The sequence below is a fragment of the Nerophis ophidion genome, linkage group LG23 (assembly GCF_033978795.1).
Source record: "Nerophis ophidion isolate RoL-2023_Sa linkage group LG23, RoL_Noph_v1.0, whole genome shotgun sequence".
NCBI lineage: Eukaryota > Metazoa > Chordata > Actinopteri > Syngnathiformes > Syngnathidae > Nerophis > Nerophis ophidion.
Genome location: NC_084633.1, coordinates 19,804,348 through 19,809,621, shown reverse-complemented (window position 1 = coordinate 19,809,621; position 5,274 = coordinate 19,804,348). Strand labels below are relative to the sequence as shown.

General features: G+C 40.7%; 1 protein-coding gene across 3 annotated transcripts in view; it reads right to left on the bottom strand.

The window, feature by feature from the left end:
• Nucleotides 1-5,274, bottom strand: part of LOC133541635 (retinoic acid-induced protein 1) — a 349,449-nt gene that overhangs the window by 141,216 nt on the left and 202,959 nt on the right. Inside the window, exon 1 of one of the 3 annotated variants that reach the window (XM_061885150.1) lies at nucleotides 3,664-3,946. The exons of the other annotated variants lie outside the window; for them this stretch is intronic. The gene's annotated coding sequence lies outside the window, so the exon portion shown is untranslated. Of the gene's footprint in view, nucleotides 1-3,663; nucleotides 3,947-5,274 lie in introns of those variants that run through there. 3 annotated transcript variants of the gene reach the window in all.

Below are 5,274 nucleotides of genomic sequence, written 5' to 3'. Positions count from 1 at the left end.
GAGGATGTTGTAGTCGTAATGATTTGTGCAGTCCTTTGAGACATTTGTGATTTAGGGCTATATAAATAAACATTGATTGATTGATTGATACTTAACGTTCAAAGTGAGAAACGTTGTTTTTTTGCAATTATTAGCTCATTTGGAATTTTGACATTCAAGCCTTGAGAAAGTGCATGAATTAAACTTTAATTATTGCTCAGTCTGTCTATCTGTGTTGGCCCTGCGATAAGGTGGCGACTTGTCCAGGGTGTACACTGCCTTCCGCCCGATTGCAGCTGAGATAGGCGCCAGCACCCCCTGCACCCCCAAAAGGGAGTAAGCGGTACAAAATGGATGGATGGATGGATATTGCTCAGTTTGCTACACTGATTTGCTTTAACACTGAATATGGAACAAACAACGCTTATATAACTTAATAGTGCAAAATCAACTTTCAAAAAACAAACGAAAAAATATCAATAATATATTAAATACAATTTTAATAAAAACATGTAAGGCCTCTTTTCTATTTGCAGCCTTCTGAGGTAAATATCAACATTAACTTTTTCCACAGGCTGATAAATTTGAAAATAAAATAATGAGGTGGGCGGGGTTCGGTGGTAGCGGGGGTGTATATTGTAGCATCCCGGAAGAGTTAGTGCTGCAATCTTCTGGGTATTCATTCTGTTTGTTGTGGTTACGGTGCGGATGTTCTCCCGAAATGTGTTTGTCATTCTTGTTTGGGGTGGGTTCACAGTGTGGCGCATATTTGTAAGGGTGTTAAAGTTGTTTATACGGCCACCCTCAGTGAGACCTGTATGGCTGTTGACCAAGTATGCGTTGCATTCACTTTGTGTGTGTGTGTGTGTGTGTGTGTGTGTGTGTGTGTGTGTGTGTGTGTGTGTGTGTGTGTGTGTGTGTGTGTGTGTGTGTGTTAAAGGGGAACATTATCACAATTTTAAAAGGGTTAAAAACAATAAAAATCAGTTCCCAGTGGCTTGTTGTATTTTTGGAAGTTTTTTTCAAAATTTTACCGGTCCCCGAATAGCCCTAAAAAAAGCTTTAAAGTGCTTGATTTTCGCTATTTGCGATGCCACTATCTATTTCCCTGTGACGTCATACAGTGCTGCCAATGTAAACAAACAATGGCAGATACCACAGCAAGATATAGCGACATTAGTGAATTATATTTATATAGCGCTTTTCTCTAGTGACTCAAAGCGCTCTACATAGTGAAACCCAATATCTAAGTTACATTTAAACCAGTGTGGGGGGCACTGGGAGCAGGTGGGTAAAGTGTCTTGCTCAAGGACACAACGGCAGTGACTAGGATGGGGAAGCTCGGATTCAGACTCGGATTTCAGCGATTTAAGCGATTCAACAGATTACGCATGTATTGAAACGGAGGGTTGGAGTATGAAAGTATTGAAGAAGAAACTGAAGCTATTGAGCGAATAGCTATTGACGCTATTCATAGCCATAGCATGGCCGAATAGCTGCGTTAGCATCGCCGGTAAAATGTGCGGACCAAACGATCAGGACTTTCGCATCTTTTGACACTGGAGCAACTTAAATCCGTCGATTGGTAAGTGTTTGTTTCGCACTAAATGTGGGTGGAAGGAAACGTGATATAGTTGCAAATGCATCTGCAGGTTATCCATATATCTCTGTACTGTGTCTGCTTTAGCACCGCCGGTAAATAGCATGTTAGCATCGATTAGCGTAGCATGTTAGCATCGATTAGCTGGCAGTCAACATCAACAAAACTCACCTTTGTGATTTAGTTGACTTTATCGTTGCAAATGCATCTGCAGGTTATCCATACATCTCTGTGCCATGTATGCTTTGGCACCGCCGGTAAATAGCATGTTAGCATCGATTAGCGTAGCATGTCAGCATCGATTAGCTGCCAGTCAACATCAACAAAACTCACCTTTGTGATTTAGTTGACTTTATAGTTGCAAATGCATCTGCAGGTTATCCATACATCTCTGTGCCATGTCTGCTTTAGCACCGCCGGTAAATAGCATGTTAGCATTGATTAGCGTAGCATGTTAGCATCGATTAGCTGGCAATCAACATCAACAAAACTCACCTTTGTGATTTAGTTGACTTTATCGTTGCAAATGCATCTGCAGGTTATCCATACATCTCTGTGCCATGTCTGCTTTAGCACAGCCGGTAAATAGCATGTTAGCATCAATTAGCGTAGCTTGTTAGCATCGATTAGCTGGCAGTCAACATCAACAAAACTCACCTTTGTGATTTAGTTGACTTTATCGTTGCAAATGCATCTGCAGGTTATCCATACATCTCTGTGCCATGTCTGCTTTGGCACCGCCGGTAAATAGCATGTTAGCATCGATTAGCGTAGCATGTTAGCATCGATTAGCTGCCAGTCAACATCAACAAAACTCACCTTAGTGATTTAGTTGACTTTATCGTTGCAAATGCATCTGCAGGTTATCCATACATCTCTGTGCCATGTCTGCTTTAGCACCGCCGGTAAATAGCATGTTAGCATCGATTAGCGTAGCATGTTAGCATCGATTAGCTGGCAGTCATGCCGCGGCCAAATATGTCTGATTAGTACATAAGTCAACATCAACAAAACTCACCTTTGTGATTTAGTTGACTTTATCGTTGCAAATGCATCTGTAGGTTATCCATACATCTCTGTGCCATGTAAAATGTGGAGAAACTCCAGCACATTCAATGGGGGTCTGGCGGCAGACACTTTGGCATCTTCGGGCCAGTGGTGCAACTTGAATCCCTCCCTGTTAGTGTTGTTACACCCTCCGACAACACACCCACCAGGCATGATGTTTCCACAGTTCCAAAAAATAGTCGAACAAACGGAAAATAACAGAGCTGAGACCCGGTGTTTGTAATGTGTTGAAAATGAAAATGGCGGGTGTGTTACCTCGGCGACGTCACATTCTGACGTCATCGCCTCCAGCGCGATAAACAGAAAGGCGTTTAATTCGCCAAAATTCACCCATTTAGAGTTCGGAAATCGGTAAAAAAAATAGGTGTTTCTTTTTTCTGCACCATCAAGGTATATATTGACGCTTACATAGGTCTGCTGATAATGTTCCCCTTTAAAGCCGCATATATTATGTGACTTGGCCGGCACGCTGTTAATAAGGAGGAAAAGCGGACGTGACGACAGGTTGCAGAGGACGCTAAAGGCAGTACGCCCCCAATATTGTTGTCCGGATGGAAATCGGGAGAAATTCGGGCTAATGGTTGCCCCGGGAGATTTTCGGGAGGGGCACTGAACTTCAGGAGTCTCCCGGAAAAATAGGGAGGGTTGGCAAGTAAGAGTATTAGCGGTGAATGCCGCTGTATAACACCGGCGGGCCAGCGCTAATGTTAATTTGATATTGCCTCAAGGGCCACGTTTAATTACAGGGCGGGCCAAATTTGGCCCGCGGGCCAGAGTTTGACACCAATGTGCTCCAGCCTTACTCTCCTAGTCTTTCTTGCAGCAAACTTTCGTTACATTATTATTTTCCATAACAATTTAGCCCCCTTCCCCAATATTAACCCGACTTTAAAACAGAACTAGCTATTTATTGATTAGCAATTGCCGAATCATGTAACATTAGCTTCATGCTAAAAAGCCAGGTTACCATCACATTCTGTAACACAAATCATTTCATGTAGGCTGACGTTACCCACCTCTGTATTTTTCTCTTTTCTCCTCTTCTTTTCTCTTTTTTCTTCCCCGGGCACCTGACAGTTTTGGCCGTTTTGACATCTTGTGTTGATTTGTTTTGAGGTGGTCACGTCCAAAAAGAGTCATGATACGGGAAGGGAGGGGGAAAGAGGGGGGCGTAATGTTGTAACAAATAATATTTCTATTAAATACTTTGCATTTTAATCAACGTGGGATATCTTTTTGTATTTAGAAATAATAGTACCAACTTTTGTTTTTTTTCCCCTCCAACATTTGTGGCGCTATCACGCCAAATTTCTTCTCCCAACAAACCCCCCATTTACTTCCGGGGTCATATTAATACGGACGTTTTGTTAACGCTATATTATAAAAATATAACAATATATTATAAAAATACAGACTTTTTTTAACGCTGTATTATAAAAAAAATTTTAAAAAACAATTTACAAACACAAGCTATGGGATGACATAGGAGGAAACGTGACCCCGGAAGTAAATGCGTCATCCCATAGCTAGTGTTTGTACATTTTTTTTTTAATTTTTTTTTAATGATATAACGTTAACAAAATTTTTAAAAATGACAAAAAAAACAATTTACAAACACAAGCTATGGGATGACACATTTACTTCCGGGGTCACGTTTCCTCTTACGTCATCCCATAGCTTGTGTTTGTAAATTGTATTATTCATTTTTTAATTTTTTTTTTATAATATAGCGTTAAAAAAACTTCTGTATTTTTATAATATAGCGTTACATTTTTATAATATAGCGTTAACAAAACATCTGTATTAATCATGACCCCGGAAGTAAATAGGGTGGGGAAGGTTTTTGTAGGGGGAAGAAATTTGGCGTGACAGCGCCCCCTGATGGACGGCACCCTTAGCATTTACCTATACGGCCTATGCCTGTGCCTGCGACATGTTTCGAAAAAGCTGGCACTAGTGGCAAAAAAGACTGAGAAAGTTGAGGAATGCTCATCAAACGCTTATTTGGAACATCCCAAAGGCTAATGGGGAACAGGTGGGGGCCAAGATTGGGTATAAAAGCAGCTTCCGTGAAATGCTCAGGCATTCAGAATAGAATGGACTTTATTGTCATTATATGTGCATATAACGAGATTAAAGACTCTAACTTAAGGTGCGGTAGTGGGAACAAATATGGGGTAAAATAATAAGAAGAGGAAATGAAGGAAACAACTAACAATTGAAATAAACGGACTACTATCCAATAAAAATAATAAGCAATCCTGTACAACATACAAAATACTTTACAATACAGAACAAGAGAAGAGTACCGAAGTAATACATAATAATCTGTGTCGGACGTATTGCACTCGAAGGGTAGTATTGCACAGTAAGGTCTTAGGGCAGGATATTGTATAGGGTGAATTATTATTATTATAAGTTAGAGTTCAACATGGATGGGGCGAAGGGTCACCACTTTGTCAACAAATGCGTTTAAGAACAACATTTCTCAACGCGCTATTGCAAGTGATTTAGGGATTTCACCATCTACGGTCCGTAATATCATCAAAAGGTTCAGAAAATCTGGAGAAACCCTGCATGTGAGCGGCAAGGCTGAAAACCAACATTGAATGACTTCGGATCCCTGA